This window comes from Prionailurus bengalensis, chromosome A2 (genome assembly GCF_016509475.1).
Source record: "Prionailurus bengalensis isolate Pbe53 chromosome A2, Fcat_Pben_1.1_paternal_pri, whole genome shotgun sequence".
NCBI lineage: Eukaryota > Metazoa > Chordata > Mammalia > Carnivora > Felidae > Prionailurus > Prionailurus bengalensis.
Window position 1 is genome coordinate 49848019 of NC_057348.1, and position 21682 is coordinate 49869700.

Below are 21682 nucleotides of genomic sequence, written 5' to 3' on the forward strand. Positions count from 1 at the left end.
TATATATTGTTTCTCCTTCATTGGTCTCATAGACTGTGAGCCCCTCAATCAGAGGAAGGAAGCAGACCCTGACATAGACATTAGCATGCAAGAATATTATGGAAGAATATTCTTGAGAACACCTGAGGAAGAGACAGAGAGAAAGCAAAACCAGTTGAAGGGAACAGCTAGGTTGCAATGCAGGCTCATCCAAGGGCTAAGTCAACCCTATGAGGAACTAGGATATGGGGATGGCCCTTCACAGTTAGACCTTCAGAACAATCACTGTATATGGGCTGTCACAGGAAGGAATTGTGAACTTGGGTAAGGCAGCTCTGTAGCTGAGTCAATTCTTGAAAAGGACTGACAGTAGAAGGTTGTCAGCCAAGAGCATTCACACCAGACCAGGAGTTAAGTTCTTCAATCTTGAAGGGGTATCACAGCATCCATTGTTTTTTATGTATTGCTTATATCCCTAATTACCCAGTAATGGGTGTACAACATTAAGTGTCCAGTGAAAACTTATTTAAATGAATTATTCTGCACTATGGAGAATCCAGCCAGAGACAGGCCTTGGTATACTACACCCTTAGGCACACTAGTCCTTATGTGCGTTTTCTCACATACTTCAGTATAATGGTCGTGAATGATCTGGTTAATGCTATTTCAAGCACTGAGAGGTAGCAGAGTGCGCCAAGAATTTCAGTTATCATGAACAGATAAAGACCTTATGTTGATGGCATTCCCCTACCAATTAAATCTTTTGGAGTAAACCATGTCCAAAGGGAAGAGACTTGGGCCATCTATAAGGGCATATTCTCTAAGGGCTAAGTTGGTCATAGTCAAGCAGAGTGTGATACTCTCCATTTTGAAAACCATGTGGAGGGCTCTTTATGCAAAGGGCTTTGCATGGCTTAGTGTCCAGTGCTCACTTTCCCATGCTAACCCTGGAATGTGTTTGGCTCTGAGACAGCCCCTGTAAAGAAATGGAGACACTATCAAGAGACCTACCATATAATAAATTTGCTTCAGATAAAAGAGAATCATGGTGAGAGCTCTTATGATTTTTATGGGAATTTTAAAATTAAAAGCCTTAAGCATCCACATGAAATATAGCCATTAATTGTCCACACATGCTATACTTATAATATAGTATAGGGTTTGTTTGTCCTATATCTTATATAGAAAGTATCGCAGAATTCTGGTACAATGCTGGGTGATGATATTCTTTGTCTGACTCAAACTATCCCAAAGTATACACAGCCCAAAGAGCATAGAGATCATATTAAATATGAAATCATTAAGAATGTGCCTCCGGGGCGCCTGGGTGGCGCAGTCGGTTAAGCGTCCGACTTCAGCCAGGTCACGATCTCGCGGTCCGTGAGTTCGAGCCCCGCGTCGGGCTCTGGGCTGATGGCTCAGAGCCTGGAGCCTGTTTCCGATTCTGTGTCTCCCTCTCTCTCTGCCCCTCCCCCGTTCATGCTCTGTCTCTCTCTGTCCCAAAAATAAAAATAAACGTTGGAAAAAAAAAAAGAATGTGCCTCCAACTGATAAATCCAGTTCCTTTTTATTAGGATAATTAAGACTCTAAAGGGATTTTGTAAGAGAATATCTTGGATTAAATGGTACATTTTCTAGAGAAGATCTAGGTGATTAGGGTGATTAGGGTGCCCCAAGAAATCTTTGTCTGTTGGACTATCTTCATAAGGAGCTAAGACTCTGACTGGGAAGAAAGCAGGGTAACCTGGGAAAGTGACTTCCACTGGTCAAAGCAGAGATGGGATTTAGAGAATAAATACACTAAGCATTTCTCCGCACATCTGGGGACACACACACATGACCTGACAGCTGCGTGCCTTTCCATCTATGGCCAAGATTAGTTAGTCACTCACCAGACTCACACTCACCCTCCATAGTGTAATTATTGCTGGTAAACAAATTTCCAGCCTGGGATTACATTTCTTAGCACCCCCTTGTATCCAAGAAGGACCAAGAAATGGCAAATAGCATCTGGAAGTGATATATGTTACTCCAAGCCTGACCCATAAAAATCTCCTACACAATCCTCTGTATTCTTTTCCCCTTTATTATCACAATGGCTAGTATAATGAGCAAAAAGTAAAATTTTATTATGTTAAACCACTGAGATTTTGTGATTATTTCTAATGGTAGTGACTTGATCCTGACTAATACACCAAGAGAGTAGTGAATCAATGGGGAAAGGATGGTCAGTGTCCAACCTTCCTGTAGTCAAGTAACATGAGAAACACCCCTTGATCTGGAAATATGGGAATTCTCAATTTCTTTGCCAAAGACAGTTTGAGAAGAATGGAAAGAAGAGAAATAAAATTGAAGTGGATAGAAAAAAAAGAGAGAGAGGAGGTAAGAGATAAAAAACAACACTTGTTGACAATTCTTTTAATAAGTTTTTCTGTGAAGGAGAGCAGAAAGAAACATGGCAGAAGCTGAGAAAAGGCAAGAGGTTAAGAGGAGAGAGAGAGAGAGAGAGAGAGAAAGAGCTAGAAATGGTGAAAGATGTAGAGATAAAGAGATTGAGATAGAGATATAGTGCTAAAGACAGAGATAAAGAGAGAGATACAAGCTGAGATAAAGATATAGGAATGGACAAAGAGAGAAAATGATATATAGACATAGAGACAGAGATGGAGAAAGATGTAAGGATTTATAGAAATAGAGAGTCAAAGAGAGAGGAGAGAATGTAAGACATCCTAGACATACTGGCATGCTCAGGATATGAGCAGATAATTCCACTCCAGAATGGTCAGGAAATTGAAATGACTACCTGCAACCTAAGTGGGCAAATCAACCCACTTCAGGGATTACTAACTTTCCAAATACACAACTACTTCCTCACTGAAATATACAGCATTTCAGGTGCTCACAACCCCACCTCTATGAACACAGAGAAAGATCATTAACAGAGCCCCCTCTCTTCCACCAAAACTATCAAGTTTAACTGTTAAAAATGACCATTTCTAGATAGTCAGACATCTATGAATGGAAACTTATTAGAACAGAAAGACCAAATGGAAACTTAATAGAACAGAAAGACCACCAGGATCAGAGTGGAAATGGCTTTTGGCCTGGCTATGCTGGTTGAGCACAACTTACAACCTTAGACAAATCACTCAATGTGTTGGACTTCACCGAACAATGTCCAAGTATTACATACCTAGAGGCTACTGATAAGGACAAATAAAACATAATTAGAACGAGGTAAGGAAAAGAATTTGAAAACATTAAAATGCCCTGATTTATTCATCATTAATTCAGAAAATAAATACCACACATTTCCTGTGTACCTAGCAATGTGTATTAGACGTGACACTGTAAGACACTGCCTCGTGGAGTTTGCAGACTGGTCAGGAGACACAAATAACCAAACCAATAAATGCATAATGACAATAAGTGGTCAGTTTAATAGAAGGGAAACATAGATAAGGGGTGCTATCTAGACCAGATTATTAAAAATACTTCTTTGAAAAGATAATATTAAAATGTAGAATCAAAGGTTGAGAAGGAATCCAGGCATGCAAAGAGTGAGGGTAGTGGAAATAATTCCCTGATGTCATCACAATTTTCTTTTTCACAGTTCAAGATCAGAACAGCATTCAAATAGATCCAGTCATTGGGATTTTGTGTTTCTTAAGTCTTTTAGAATCCATACATTCCCCTCCTACTTCTCTTTTCTGGATTTTTCTCTTTGCATTCCTGTGGCAACATTGTTTAACTTGCTTCTGTGTCCCCTGTAGCTTCCGTAAACTGGTAGTTAGACCGGGCTTGACTGGTTCAGGATGAGTGTTTTGATATTTCTTGTTAGTGGTTTTCTCTACTTCCATGAGTAGGCATGTAGTGTTCAATTAACTGTCTCTTTTTTGTGTGTGACATTAAAGTCAATGATGATCACTTCCTACATCTGTTATTTCATTAAGGTCTGGGGATGATCTAATCCAGTAGTTCTCAAACTGTGGTCCTGAACCAGTAGCAGCAGCAGCATCCGGCAATTCATTAAAAATATAGAATCCCCAGGAGGAACCAAGATGGCAGAACAGCATGGAAGATTTTTTCGTGTCTCACATCCAAGAAATATAGCCAGATCAACACTAAACCATATTGCACACCTAGAAAACTGATTTGAGGATTAACACAACAGTCTGCACAACCTGAACCACAGAACTCAGCAGGTACGCAACAGGGAGAGGTGAACTGGGGAGAAGCCAGGGAGGACAGGGAGCTGCTTTTGCTTGTGGAGAGAAGACAGAGATGGAGGGGTGGGTGGGCAGGGGAAAGTATAGAAAGCATATCCCCCTGACCCCTGCCCAAAAGCAGCTGGAGACAAAGAAAGAATACACAAGAGACTGAACAAAAAAGGGAGAAAGGAGAAAGGAGAGGGTTTAAATTCCATTGAGACTCTATAAACAGGGGGAGTGCAGAGTCTGAAACTCCACAGCTCAATACCTGGCAGTGCTCTTGTGGGAAGGGCAAATCCCCAGGAGCAGAGTGAAATCCAGGGGACTCTTCAGGCCACACAGGGAAAGGCGGTTCCCCTGCTGGGAGGACATTAGATAGAGACAGTGTGCCCCCCCCCATCAGGCAAAGGTGCCAGGAGATTCCAGAGAACAACCACATTCACTGGTGCTGGAACAAGGTCATCAAGGATGAAGGCTGGTGCCAGATGTGTGTTTTGATTTGCCATAATCTCTGAAATGCTGCTGCCACATGATTGTGTGAACTTTATCTGGGGTGGGCTGGCACCCAGCCACAGTCTCTGGGCATCAGCAACAGCACGGTCTCCTGAACATTCCTGGGTGCATCCGGGACCTGGCCACTGCTCAGTGAGACCCTCCTGCAGAAGAGCAAGGCCACAGTCCCTCAGAAATAAAGGGTCAGGAAAACAGCCACATATGAGATAAAACTCAGGAGGGAGGTGCTGCCTGGGGAGTGGATGGAAGCTGGAGACAAAGGACTGGTGCGTGACTGCTGACCTGGGAGAACAGAGTTCCAATACTAGAGACTGGGTAGCTGAGTGACGCCATCTTCACCGCTCCCACGCATGTGCATAGGCCCCTACAAGCGCCACAACAACCCACCCCAGTAAGCTAAGCAGTGCCATCTGGTGGAGAATGGAGCTGTTACAGTAAACCCTGCCCAAATGGGCCGACCTTGCTCTTCAGGAACACCACAGGTCTCTCCACCTGCTTAGTTTACAGACTATAAAGTGCATCATAGGTTGACTTCTAAGGGAAAATGATGTAATTTTAATCATATTTCAGTCTGCTCACTGGTTCATCTATTCAATTTTCTTTTTTTCTTTTTCATTTCTTTTATTTTTCTTAAATAAAGAAAAAATTAATATTTATTTTCAATTTTTATTAAAAATATTTCTAATTTTTTTCTCCTATATTTTTTACTTTTTTGTAAAATTTTCAAATTCCATTTTACGTCCATCATTTCATTTTACTCTATTTCATTGTATTCATTTTTTCAAATTTTCAAATTTTTCCTTTTTTTCCTTTTCTTTTTCCCCTTTGTTCTATAATCTATTAAACCCCTTTCAACACCCAGACCAAACACACCTAGGATCTAGCATCATTTATTTGATTTTGTGCGTGTGTGTGTGTGTGTGTGTGTTGTTTTTCATTTTTTAATTTTAATTTTTTTAATTTTAATTTTTTTACCTCATTAATTCCTTTTCTTCCTTCAAAATGACAAAACAAAGGAATTCACCCAAAAAGAAAGAAGAAACCACAGCCAGGGACTTAACCAACACAGATACAAACAAGATGTCTGAACCAAAATTTAGAATAACTATAATAAGAATACTAGCTGTGGTTGTATTAGTATTAATACTAGAAAGGGTTATCTCCTTTCTGTGGCAATTAAAGAAGTAAAACTAGTTAGGATGAAATAAAAAATGCTATAATTGAGCTGCAATCTCCAATTGATGCCACGGCAGCAAGGATGGATGAGGCAGAGCAGAGAATCAGCGATATAGAGGACAAACTTAGGGAGAATAATGAAGGACAAAAAAAGAGGGAGATTAAGGCAAAAGAGCACAATTTAAGAATTAGAGAAATCAGTGACTCATTAAAAAGGAACAACAGGGGCGCCTGGTGGCGCAGTCGGTTAAGCGTCTGACTTCGGCCAGGTCACGATCGCGCGTTCTGTGAGTTCGAGCCCCGCGTCAGGCTCTGGGCTGATGGCTCAGAGCCTGGAGCCTGTTTCCGATTCTGTGTCTCCCTCTCTCTCTGCCCCTCCCCCGTTCATGCTCTGTCTCTCTCTGTCCCAAAAATAAATAAACGTTGAAAAAAAAATTAAAAATAAAATAAAATAAAATAAAATAAATAAAAAGGAACAACATCAGAATCATAGGGGTCCCAGAAGATGAAAAGAGAGAAAAAGGGTTAGAAGGGTTAAGTGATCAAATCACAGAGGAAGACTTTCCTAACCTGGGGAAAGACGCGGACATCAAAATCCATAAGGGACAAAGGACTCCCATTAGATTCAACAAAAACCGACCATCAACAAGGCATATCATAGTCAAATTCACAAAACACTCAGGCAAGGAAAGAATCATGAAAGCAGCAAGGGAAAAAAGTCCTTAACCTACAAGGGAAGAAAGACCAGGTTTGCAGCACACCTATCCACAGAAACTTGGCAGGCCAAAAGGAGTGGCAGGATATATTCAATGTGCTGAATCAGAAAAATATGCAGCCAAGAATTCTTTATTCAGCAAAGCTGTCATTCAAAATAGAAGGAGATATAAAAAGTTTCCCAAACAAAAATTAAAGGAGTTTGTGACCACTAAACCAGCCCTGTAAGAAATTTTAAGGGGGACTCTCTGAGAGGAGAAATGATGAAAATAAATAAATACATACATTCATACATACATACATACATACATACATACCAAAAGCAACCAAGACTAGAAAGGACCAGAGAACACCACCAGACACTACAACTCCACAAGCAACATGATGGCAATAAATTCATATCTTTCAGTACTCACTCTAAACGTCAATGGACTAAATGCTCCAATCAAGACACAGAGTAACAGAATGGATAAGAAAACAAGATCCATCTACATGCTGTTTACAAGAGACCCACTTTAGACCTAAAGACACATTCAGATTGAAAACAAGGGGAATGAGAACCATCTACTATGCTAATGGTCAACAAAAGAAACCTGGAGTAGCCATGCTTATATCAAACAATCTACACTTTAAAATAAAGAATGTAACAAGAGATGAAGAAGGGCATTGTATCATAATTAAGGTGTTATCCACCAAGAAGATCTAACAATTGTAAACATTTATGCACCAAATTTTGAAAGCAACCAAATATATAAATCAATTAATCACCAACATAAAGAAACTCATTAATAATAATAACCATAATAGTAGGGGACTCCAACACCCCCACTTACAGCAATGGACAGATCATCTAATCAGAAAATCAACAATGAAACAATGATTTTGCATAACACACTGGACCAGATGGATTTAACAGATATATTCAGAACATTTCATCCTAAAGCAGCAGAATACACATTTTTCTCCAGTGCACATGAAATGTTCTCCAGAATAGACCACATACTGGGACAAAATCAACCCTCAACTAGTACAAAAAGATCAAGATCATACCGTGTATATTTTCAGACCACAATGCTATGACTCTTGAAATCAACCACAAGAAAAAATTTGGAAAGGTAACAAATACCTGGAGACTAAAGAACATACTACTAAAGAATGAATGGGCTAAGCAAGAAGTTAAAGAGGAAATTAAAAAGTACATGGAAGCCAATGAAAATAACACCACAGCCCAAAACCTCTGGGATGCAGCAAAGGCAGTCATAAGAGGAAAGTATATACCAATCCAGGCCTTCCTAATGAAAGAAGAAAGGTCTCAGATACACAACCTAACCTTACACCTCAAAGAGCTGGAAAAAGAACAGCAAACAAAATCCAAAAGCAGCAGAAGACAGGAAATAATAAAGATTAAAGCAGAAATCACTACTACTGAAACAAACAAACAAAAAACCAGTAGAACAGATCAATGAAACCAGAAGCTGGCTCTTTGAAAGAATTAACAAAATTGAGAAACCTCTAGCCAACTTGAGCAAAAAGAAAAAGGAAAGGACCCAAATAAATAAAATCAAGAATGAAAGAGGAGAGATCACAACCAACACAGCAGAAATAAAAACAATAACATGAGAATATTATGAGCAATTATATACCCATAAAATGGGCAATCTAGAAGAAGTGGATAAATTCCTAGAAACGTATGAATACTGAAACAGGAAGAAAGAGAAAATTTGAACAGACCCATAACCAGTAAAGAAATCAAATTAGTAATAAACAAGTTCCCAAAAAACAAGAGTCCAGAGCCAGATGACTTTCCAGGGGAATTCTACCAAACATTTAAGGAAGAGTTAACACCTATCCTCTTGAAGCTGTTCCAAAAAATAGAAATGGAAGAAAAACTTCCAAACTCTTTCTATGAAGCCAGAATTACCTTGATTCCAAAACCAAAGACCCTAATAAAAAGGAGAACTATAGACCAATTTCCCTGATGAACATGGACACAAAAATTCTAAACAAGGTATTAGCCAACTGGATCAAACAGTACATTAAAAAAAACTATTCAACATGACCAAGTGGAATTTATACCTGGGATGCAGGGTTGGTTCAATATCCACAAAACAATCAATGTGATACATCACATCAATAAAAGAAAGGATAAAAACCATGTGATCCTCTCAATAGATGCAGAGAAAGTATGTGACAAAATACAGCATCCTTTCTTGATAAAAACCCTCAAGAAAGTAGGGATAGAAGCATCATATCTTGAGATCATAAAAACCATATATGAGAGACTCAATGCTAATATCATCCTCAATGGGGAAAAACTGAGACTTTCCCCCTAAGGTCAGGAACAAGACAGGGATGTCCACTCTCACCACTGTTATTCAACATAGTATTGGAAGTCTTAGCCTCAGCCATCAGCCAACACAAAGAAATAAAAGGCATCCAGATCAGCCAGAAGGAGGTCAAAGTTTCACTCTTCACAGAGGACATGATACTATATATGGAAAACCCAAAAGATTCCACCAAAAAACTGCTAGAACTGATCCATAAATTCAGCAAATTCACAGCATATAAAATCACCGCACAGAAATTGGTTGCATTCTTATACACCAACAATGAAGCAACAGAAAGAGAAATCAAGGAATCGATCCCATTTACAACTACACCAAAAACCATAAAATACCTAGGAATAAATCTAACCAAAGAGGTGAAAAATCTGTACACTGAAAACTATAGAAAGCTTATGAAAGAAATTGAAGAAGAGGCCCCCCAAAATGGAAAAATATTCCATGCTCCTGGATAGGAAGAATAAATATTGTTAAAATGTCAATAGTACCCAAAGCAATCTACATATTTAATGCAATACCTATCAAAATAACACTAGCACTCTTCACAGAGCTAGAACAAACAATCCTAAAATTTGTATGGGAGTAGAAAAGACCCCAAATAGCCAAAGCAATCTTGAAAAAGAAAACCAAATCAGGAGGCATCACAATCCTGGACTTCAAGCTGTATTACAAAGCAGTTATCATCAAGGCAGTATAGTACTGGCACAAAAACAGACAATCAGATCAATGGAACAGAAAAGAGAACCCAGAAATGGACCCACAAATGTATGACCAACTAATCTTCAACAAAGCAGGAAAGAATATCCAATGGAATAAAGACAGTCTCTTCAGCAAATGGTGCTGGGAAAACTGGACAACAACATGCAGAAAAATGAACATGGACCACCTTCTTCCACCATACACAAAAATAAACTCAAAATGGATGAAAGACCTAAATGTAAGACAGGAAGCCATCAAAATTCTTGAGGAGAAATCAGGTAAAATCCTCTTTGACTTGGCCACAGCAACTTCTTGCACAACATGTCTCCAGAGACAAGGGCAACAAAAGCAAAAATGAACTATTGAGACCTCATCAAAATAAAAAGCTCTGCACAGCAAAGGGAACAATCAACAAAACTGAAAGGCAACAAACAGAATGGGAAAAGATATTTGCAAATGACATATCAGATAAAAAGTTAGTATCCAAAATCTATAAAGAACTTATCAAACTCAACACCCCAAAAACAAATAATCCAGTGAGGAAATGGGCAAAAGACATGAATAGACACTTCTCCAAACAAGACATCCAGATGACCAACCAACACATGAAAAAATCCTCAACATCACTCATCATCAGGGAAATACAAATCAAAACCACAATGAGATACCACTTCACACCTGTCAGAATGGCTAACATTAACAACTCAGGCAACAACAGATGTTGGTGAGGATACAGAGAAAGAAGATCTCTTTTGCACTGCTCGTGAGACTGCAAACTGGTGCAGCCACTCTGGGAAACAGTATGAAGGTTCCTCAAAAAATTAAAAATATAACTGTCCCAGAAATTGCACTACTAGGTATTTATCCAAGGGATACAGTTGTGCTGTTTCAAAGGGGCATATGCACCCCAATGTTTATAGCAGCACTATCAACAATAGCCAAAGTATGGAAAGAGCCCAAATGTTCATCAATGGATGAATGGATAAAGAAGATGTGGTATATATATACAGTGAAGTATTACTTGGCAATCAGAAAGAATGAAATATTGCCGTTCGCAACTACCTGGATGGAACTGGAGGGTATTATGCTAAGCGAAATTAGTCAGAGAAAGACAAATATCATATCATTTCACTCATATGAGGACTTTAAGACACAGAACAGATGAACACAAGGGAAAGGAAGAAAAAATAACATAAAAACAGGGAGGGGGACAAAACATAAAAGAATCTTAAATATAGAGAAAAAACAGAGGGTTACTAGAGTGATTGTGGGAGGGGGGATGGGCTAAACAGGTAAGGGGCATTAAGGAATCTACTCCTGAAATCATTGCTGCACTATATGCTAACTAATTTGGAAGTAAATTTAAAAAAATAAATTAAATTAAAAAATATATATAAATTCTCCAGCCCCATTCCAGACCTCTGAATCAGGAATTCTGGGTGGGGTCCAGCGTCTGTGTTTTAAAGAGCCCTCCAAGCCATTCTGATGCATGCTAGTGTTTGAGAACCATTGCTCTAATTCTACGTTTTATTTTTCATTGATTAGCTGTACTGCTTCTATAAAAACTTTCTCCTCCCCAACTCTGTGGTTACCATGACACAAGGCATACAGCTTTCAGAACAGTGAGTTCTCTAACCACCTTCTCTATTTATTTGTTACCTACAGAAATGTGAATTAAAATGGGAGCTATTCAGTTTGCTTTGTATTTGTGTATGTTGTGCTCTGTATTTAGTGGCTCCAGCAAAAGCAAGGATGCTTAGATGATGGAAAATTTGAGCCTAAGCCCCTGTAAAGGAAGCACCCAAGAATGTTAGCAGGCTTGACACCCTAGGAAATGAAGTGCTCGCCATTTCTCAGCACTTCTGATCTGCCTTTTCCCTGCAAGTATGTGTTACACAATACATGCCAGGCCTTATTAATCCAATTTCCCTGTCCCTATCCAAAGGAAAGGATGGCCCTAGTAATGATCAATACCCTTACTGTGATGATAAACAAAGACAGATGAGCCTGTGAGGCCTGGCTGGTATTTGTAATTACTGCCTCTGTAGGCATTCAATTACTGCTAATGAAAGGGTGACAGGGCTCCCCCCCTTGCTGACAGAGGAGCATTTATGCAGGCTCTGTGGCATGACTTGCAGCTGACAGCGGTCTCTTCTTTCCTCTCCTGACTACAGTTCACTCCACCAGGGCAGTTTCCCTGGTATATGGAACTCTAAATGCCATGATACTTCCCCTAATGGAATTTTTAAGGAAGGAGTTCATTTTGTTCATCATAATTCTATCTTGTCAAGCTATTCCCAGGCCTGCACGTGGACTGTCAGCATGATTCACTGGCATTTTGTGACTTGGGTGGGTTGAATGAAGACAGGGTGGTGAGCACAGGTAAGTATCCCTGCTTGTTGACTCTCTGCTCCAAGTTTTTACTTAAAAGACAGACAGCAAGAAGGCAACTTAAGCAGGTGCTTTTGCTTTTCAACATTCCAGATCAGATATATGAAAGTGCATGTGCTATAACTTTTTCTCATTGAAACAGATATCATTAAGCAACAATCAATTCCATTTCCCTTCCTAAAGAGCTAAGTACAAAGGCCATCTGCTAAGTGCCAGAGTGGCATCCATTTTCCTTCCTGATAATTGTATCTTTCAGGATCACACCTTTCACTATGGACTCATGGGGCCCTGGCCAGACCTGTTTATTGGTACATGTGGCCTAGCTGCTGTATGTGTTGCCTGATAACAATATACAGCTGCTCATTCTCTAAAGAAATGTCCTCAGGCCAAGAGAGGTGCCTCCATCCACCACCACCAGGACTCAGCCAATGACTGACTAGCACATGGCTGGTCTCACTGAATGGGATCATGCGGAAGCTTGTCTTCACCTGAAACCACATTCTTGATTATCAACTTCCCACTTCCTCAACCCCCTTCTCCAATGAATTTGAATTGAGTAAGAATTTGAATTGAGTAAGAATCCCCACTGCAGACTCCATTTCTGGAAAGCCACACTCTAAGAAATTGGAAAGGGACTGATCCCAGCAAGTTTCAGAGCCCAAGAAAAGCACTGCATTCCTCTTAAGTATCAATGATTGGTTCAGGGATGGAATGGGACCAATGTCAGGCCAACGAAAACCCTATCTGGTGGAACTATTTTAAAAAGACTGTTTTGGAACTAGTGGGAGTCTTTCATCAGGGCTAGGACTAGGGTGAGGTGAAGTGAGAGAGGAATTTCCTGAGGTGCAAAGGAGTTACCAAAAATTTCAAAAAACTTGGAATTTAAATTAGTGCAGACACTATGGGATACCAAAAAATTAAAAATAGAACCACTCTACCCCACTTCTGAGCATATATCCAAAGGAAATGAAAACAGAATGTTGAAGAGTTATCTGAACCTCTATGTTCATTTCAGCATTGTTCACAATTGTCAAGATATGGAAACAACTTTAGTATCCATCAACAAATAAATGGATAAAGAAGATGTGTATATACATACAGTGTCATAGTATTCAGCCATGAGAAAGAAGTAAATTATGCCATCTGCAACAATGTGGATGGACTTGGAACCATCCCTCACCTTGGAAGGTGTGGAACCCTTCCCCCCACAAAAAAAATGAAACTCAAAAGAAACAGCATATAAAAGTAGTTGCCAGATGCTAGAGGGTGGGTGAAACAGGGAGAGGGAGAACGTAAAATAACAGGCAAAATCTTTTAGGTGTAACATGATAAGGCCTGAGGATCTACTGTAAAACATGGTGACTGCCAGTTGCAAAGACAATAAAACTTAAATGCCTCCCCCCACCAAAAAATACAAATATGTAAGATGATAGATGTTTTACTTAACTACATGGGGAGAATATTCTTACAATGCATGTATATTAAAAAAAACAGTATTCAAAATAATATTTTAATTATTTTTAAAGACAAAAAAAAAACCAGATTCAACTAGGTTCAAGATGGTGGCATAGGATGATCCTGAACTCACTCCCCACATCACATGTATACAATAAATACACAGCTACATAGAGAATAATTACCTCTGGGGGGCGGGGGGGGGGACAAGCAAAAAACCAAAACTCCACAACAAAGACCAAAAGTAAAAGCAAGATTGGTAAATGAGGCATACAGATTATCTCACCCAAAACACCCCCTCCAAGTGTGGAGATTCATAGTCATGAGGAATGTCAAATACATCAAACTTTTCTCTGAGAAGTGAGGAATTTGTGCTCCACATTAAACACCCCAATTCTTAGATCCTGCACAAGACAGAGGAGTCCCCTCAAGAGTGTGCTTTGAAAAATAACAGGGATTACATCCAGGAAAACTAAAGAATTGCAGCAAATGGAGAACCCACTCTTAAAGGACTAGCCTTGGACAGTTGTCCCTGGACACAGTGCAAAAACACTAATTTGAAAAAGCTCACACTATACAAAGAAGATCCACTTACTAATCTTAAAGCATTTCCCAGAGAGGCAGAAAAACACTGCTACTTTCTCCAGGGACAGAGTTACTGGTGGGTGCCATATTTGCAAACTTACCCTACCTTTCTAAGGTTGGTGTTCATGGATGCCATTTTGTAACTGTTCCTCTAACCTGCTAAAGCCAGGGGGCAAATCCAGCTGAGAAACTGCCCACCTATGCGCAAACTACATACTGCAGCAAGGCCAGACACCAGCCCAGGCCAACACCTATCTTAGCACTGTTGCACAACACAGCTAGGCTGGGTGACAGTACCACCCACCCCCACCACAGCAGACAAGCAAGTGCAGCCCACATATAGGACAACCCTTGAGCATGTAGCTCTAGTAATCAAAGGGGATTGTGTATGGGGGCTCTGTGTGAAATCCTTAAAAAGCAGATCCTTTGAAACTATAAGATGTAGCTGATTTGCCTAATACATACAAACACAGAGTTGGGCAAAATAAAGAGGCAGGGGGATATGTTCCAAACGAAAGAACAAGACAAAATATTAGAAAAAGACATTAATGAAATGAAGGTAAGCACTCTACCTGATAAAGAATTCAGAGGCACTCACCAGACTCAGGAAGAGAATGGATGAACATCATGAGACCTTCAACAAAGAGACAGAAAATGTAAGAAAGTTCTAAACACAAGTTATAGAGTTGAAGAATACAATACAGTAACTGAACTAAAAAATACACTACAGGGGTTCAACATCACACTGGATAAAGCTGAAGACAAGCTCAGCAAGCTGAAAGACAAAAAAACAGAATTCACCCAGACAGAGCAGCAAAAAGAAGAATTTTAAAAAGTAAAGATAACTTAAAGGACATTTAGGGAATAATAAACAAGAATAACATTCATATTATATAGGTCCCAGAAGGAGAAGAGAGAGAGAAAGAATTATAAAACTAACTTAAAGTGGGGCACCTGTGTGGTTCATTCAGTTGAACATCCATCTATTGATTTCAGCTCGGGTCATGATCACAGGGTTCATGGGATCGAGCCCCATGTTGGGCTGCATGTTCAGTGTGGAGCCTGCTTAAGATTATCTCTCTATCTCTTTCTGCCACCTCTCTCCCCAGCTCACTATCTTAAAAAAAAAGTTATTTGAAGAAAAAATAGCTGAAAACTTCCCTAACCTAGGGAAGGAAACATAGACACCTACAGATCTATGAAGTCCAGAGTTCCAAAAAAAAAAAAGACCCCAAAGTTCCACAAAGTTCCCAAACAGAACTTTTGCCCAGAGTTCCAAAAAGTTCCCAAAGAGAACCACACCAAGACACATTATATTTAAAACTGTAAAAGTTAAAGAAAGACTTTTAAAAGCAACAAGAGAAAAACAACTTATTACATACCAGGGAAACCCCATCAGGTTATCAGGAGATTTTTCAGCAGAAACTTTCCATGTCATAAGACAGGTCACATTATACTCAAAGTCTTGAAAGGAAAAAATCTGCAACTAGTAATTCTCTCTCCAGTAAGGTTATTATTCGGAATTGAAGACAAGATTAAGGGTTTTCCATATAAGCAAAAGCTAAAGGAATTTATCAGTACTAAACCAGCCTTACAAGAAATGTTAAAGAAATCTCCCTAAACTGAAAAAAAATGGCACTAATAACAAAACATATGAAAGTAAAAATCTCACTAAAAAAAAGGAAACTATACAGTAAAAGTAGATCACTTCTAAAGAAAGCATGAAGGCTAAAAGACAAAAATAGTAAAATTAACTGAAACTGCAATAATTAGTTAAGAGATGCATTTAAAAAGAGGTAAAATGTCATCAAAACCATACAATGTGGCAGGGGAATAAAAACATATAAAGTTTTGGAATGTGTTCAAAATTAAGTTGCTATCAACTCAGAAGAGACCATTATATACATAGGAATTCCTACAACTTCACAGTAACCCTAAAGTAAAAATTTATAGTAAATTCACAAAAGAAAATGATAAATAAATCTAAATATAACACTGAAGAAAGCCATCAAACCACAAGGGAAAAGAGAAAGAAAAGAACAAAACAAAGAGGAACTACATAAATAGCCAGAAAACAGTTAACAAAATAGCATTAAGTATATAGTTATCAATAATTACTTTAAGTGTATGTGGACTAAACTGTCCAGTCAGAAGACACAGATTGGCAGAATGGATTTTTTTTAAGACTCATTTATACGCTGTCTAAAAGAGGCTTACTTCAGAAGTAAGGACACACACAGACTGAAAGTGAAGAGGTGGAGAAAGATGTTTTATGCTAATGAAAACAAAAAGGAAACTGGTAGAGTTATACTTGTAGCAGACAAAATAGACTTTAAAACAGAGACTTTAATAATAGACAAAGAAGAGCATTACATAATGATAAAGGACTCAATCCCCAAAGACATATATTTATAAATACATGTGCACCCAATATAGGAGTACCAAGATATATATAACAAATCTTAATAAACCTAAAAGGAGAAATTGACAGCAATATAGTAACAGTAAGAAACTTTAACACCCCACTTACATCAATGATAGATCATTCTACCAGAAAATTAATAAGGAAATATCATCCTACCACATATTAGACTAGATAGACTTAATAGATAAGTATAGAACATTCCATCTAAAAGTAACAGAATATATAGTCCTCCCAAGTGCAGTTGGAACATTCTCCAGAATAGATCACATATTAATCCATAAAAAGAGTCTCAAAAATTCAATAAGACTGAAATCATATCAAGCTTCTTCTCCAACCACAAAAGTATGAAACTAGAAACAAATTACAAAAGGAAAACTAGGAAAACCACAGTTCTGGAGATTAAACAACATGGTACTCAACAACCATGGGACATCAAAGAAAGCAAAGGAGAAATCAAAAAATTCCTTGAGACAAATGAAAACAGAAATATGTCATACCAAAATCCTTGAAGCAGCAAAAGTGGTTCTAAGAGGGAGGAACAAGAAAAATCTCAAATAATCTAACTTTACACCTAAAGGAACTAGAAAAAAATACAGGAAGCCCAAAGTCAGTAGAAGGAAGAAAATAATAAAGATCAAAATGGAAATAAATAAAGACTAAAAATCAATAGAAAATATCAATGCAACTAAGATCTGGGTCTTTGAAAAAAATAAATAAAATTGACAAACACTAAGAGGAAATAGAGAGCTCTAATAAAGTCAGAAATCAAAGAACAGATATAATAGACATAATGACATAATAGAAATTCTAAGGAATATAAAAGACTGCTATTAACAATTATAAGCCAATATGTTGGACAACCTAGAAGAAATGAATAAATTCCTAGAAACATACTATCTGCCAAGACTGAATCATGAAGAAATAGAAAATCTGAAGAGACCAATTGCTAGTAAAGAGATTGAATCAGTAATCAAAAACCTCACAACAAAGATCCAGGAAATTATGGCTTTACTGGTGAACTCTACCAAACACTCAAAGATTTAATATCTATCATTCTCAACCTCTTCCAAACTTATTTTATGAAGTCATCATTACCTTGATACCAAAACTAAATACCACCACAAAAAAAAAAAGAAAAAAAAAACTACAGCCAGTACCAATGATGAACTTTTATGCAAAAATTCACAAAAAAATATTACCAACCAAATTCAACAACACATTAAAATGATTATACACCATGATCAAGTGAGATTTATTCCAGGCATGCAAGGATAGCCCAACATCCACAAATACATTAATATGATATACCAAATTAACAAAATGAATAATGATCATGATCATTCCGATAGATGCAGAAAAAAGAATATGACCCAATTCAATATCCATTTATAATAAAAACTCTCAACAAAATGGTATGGAGAGACTGTACCCAAACCAATAAAGACATAATGATGAACCCACAGTTAACATCATACTGAATGGTATGATCAGGAACAAGACAAGGATGCCCACCTTCACCACTTTTTTTCAACACTGTACTGCAACTTCTAGTCACAGAAATTCTGCAAGAAAAAAAATAAAGGCATTCAAATCGGAAAGGAAGAAGTAAAACTGTCACTATTTGCAGATGGCATGATACTATATATAAAATACCCTAAGGACTCCACCAAAAATAAAAAATAGAATTAATGAATTCCAGAAAGTAACAAGATATAAAATCAACTTACAGAAATCTGTGGCACATATATATACTAATAATAAATCATCAGAAAGAGAAATTAAGGAAATAATCCCACTTGCAATTGCATCAAAAAAGAAGAAATACCTAGGAATAAACTTAACCAAGGAGGTCAAAGACATGTACACTGAAAACTCTAAGATATTGATGAAAGAGAGGCACATGGGTGGCTCAGTCAACTGAGTGTCTGACTCTTGATTTCAGCTCAGGTCATGACCCCAGGGTCATGGGATTGAGTCCCACATTGGATTGGGCTTTGTGCTGAGCATGGGGCCTGCTTAAAATTCACTCACACTCTTTCTGTCTCTCTCTCCCTCCCTCCATCTCTCTCTTTTTCTCTCTGCCCCTGCATCCAGCTCACACACTCTCTCTCTCAAATAATAAAATGAAGGATATTTATGAAAAACATTGAAGACACAAATATATGGAAAAATATTCCATGCTCATAGATTAAAAGAATTAATAGTGTTATAATGCCCATAGTACCCAAAGCAAGCTACAGATTGAATGCAATTCCTATTAAAATTCCAATGACATTTTTCACAAAAATAGAACAAATAATTCTAGAATTTGTATGGAACCACAAAGGACACTGAATAACCAAATTAATATTGAACAAATAAAGAACAAATCTTGAGGTATCACATTCCCTGACTTCAAACTATGCTACAAAGCTATAGTTAACAAAACGGTATGGTACTTGGTCACGTGGGTGGCTCAGTCATTAAGCATCCAGCCCTTGATTTCAGCTCAGGTCATAATCTCTTGGTCATGAGATTGAGCCCCACATTAGGCTCCACACTGAGTATGGAGTCTGCTTTCTCTCCCTCTCTGACTCTCCCTCGTTCACACATTCTCTCAAAAAACAAACCAAAAAAATGTATGGTACTGACATAAAAATAAACACAGAGAACAACAGAACAGAATTGAGGGCCCAAAGTTAAACCCTCACATATATGGACAATTAATTTATGGAAAAGGAGCTAAGAGCATATGGTGGAGAAAAGACAATCTCTTCAATAAATGGTTTGGGAGAATGGACAGCCACATGTAAAAGAAAGAAACTAGACCACTATCTTACACCATGCACAGAAATTAACTCAAAATTGATTAAGGACTTAAAGGTAAGACTTGCAAACATAAGATTCCTAAAAGAAAATATAGACAGTAAGCTCCCCAACATCAATCTTAATAAAATCTCCTTAGATCTTACTCTAAAGGCAAGGGAAACAAAAGCAAAAATAAATCAATGGGACTACATAAAACTAAAGAGCTTCTGCACAGCAAAAGAAACTATCATCACAAGGAAAAAGGAATCCACTGAATGGAATATTTGTTAAAAGTATTCATAGTACTGTCTCTACTGCCAGAATCAATCTTTTGCAAATCATATATCCAACAAGGAATTGATATCCAAAATGTATAAAGGGCTCAACCAACTCAACAACTAATAAACAACCTAACTAAAAACTGGACAGAGGATCTAAATATTTTTCCAAAGAAGAATTACAGATAACCAACAAACACATGAAAAGATGCTCAACATTGCTCATTATTTGGAAAATTCAAATCGAAACCACAATAAGTTAACACTTCACATTAGTCAGAATGGCTATTAACAAAAATACAAAATATAACAAACGTTGGAGAGGATGTTGAGAAAAAGGGAACCCTCATACACCGGTAGGAATGTAAATTGGTGCAGCCCCTATGGAAAACAGCATGGAGGTTCCTCCAAAAACTAAAAATAGGACTACCAGATGATGTAGTTATTCCACTTCTGGGCATTTATCCAAAGAATACAAAAACACTGATTCAAAAATGTATATGTGCCCTTATGTTCACTGCAGTATTATTTACAATAGCCAAGAAATGGAAACACACTCAATGCCCTTCAGTAAAGAGATGAATGAAGATGTGGCGCGCACACACACACACACACACACACACACACACACTGAAACACTACTCTGTCTTAAGAATGAAATGTTGCCATTTGTAACAACATAGATGGGATTTCAAGGTATTATGCTAGGTAAAATAAGTCAGATGTAAACAGACAAATACATATGATTTTGTTCATATGTGGAATCTAAAACACAAACAAACAAAACAAAAATGGACTCATAGGTAGAGAGAACAGACTGGTAGTTTCCAGTGGTGCAGGGAAACAGGGGCTGTCCAAAATGGGTGAAGAGAGTCAACTGTATGCTAATATATACTAACTAGACTTTGGTGGTGATCACTTGGTAGTGCATAAAAATGTCAGATTATACTGTGGTACACCTATAACTTACATAATTTTATGCATCAAGTTTACCTCAATAAAAATTTCAAAGAAAAGTTTAATGCAAAAAAATGATAAAAATACATCAAATCTTTACATCAAGATAGTATCAGTATTATATTGATTTTTCCTGTTGCCTCATGTTCAAATCAGGCTCCGCACCACACTGCAACTCTTCTACCACTTTGGAGATCACACTGAGAATCCAGCCTAGACAGACACAGATCCAAGAGATGTTGATAGACAGACTCTTGCTGACAGAAATTACCATGTGGGATAGTAGTGAGGATTAAATAAATTTTAACTCACGTAAAGCCCTTCAACATGGCCTAGCTCATAGTAAGCCCAATATAAATGCCAGTTATGGTGGCTGTTACTGTCTCTCCCATCAGAATCAAACCAAATCTGCCTTCTCTGAACAACTAAGGCATTCTTTCTTCATCTCTTATGGTTCTCGTATTCTACTTAAAACAAGGAAATGTATGCTAATGGGTAATCTATTGTTAGTTTCTTATCTCCTTGGTGTAGGAAGTAATTTACTAATTTTTACTTGATGCCCTTTTCCAAGAACCTAGGATTTAGTCCAATGTCTCACACACAAAAGATACATGTTTGCAGAAAGAAAAAGACAATTGGAGTAGGAGGCTGAGAAAACATCATAAATTAGAGGTGTTATAACTTTTACTGAGTCTATCAAATTATAGTATCAGGGGCTGTGTTTTTTTCTTTCAATGCATATTCCAGCCTCTCAAGTTGAGAAAACATAGTGTTAATAACATGAAATACATCTCCCTCCCTCCTTCACTTAAGCAAATCCTGGCAGTTCTTCATAATTAGTTCGAATTCTTCCTTTTCATCGAAGTTATCTTCATCCACTAAGCAACCCATCCATCCCTTCATCCTTTTCCTTGGCGATCTAATCATACATGTCATTGGTGTCCACCATACAAAAATATTTCTCTGCTTCATTAATCCTAACCAGTTGTGTGATCTTGGGCAAGACACTTAAACTGACTGGTTGGTTCAGAATGTGATCATCATTTTCAAAACAAATAATTTAAACTCGATGGCCTCTGAGATCCTTCCTGTCTCAGATTTTGGGTCTACAATTCTCTTTTGCCAGCCTCTCACATCTGAGAGTCAATGGAATACATTTAACCTTTATTG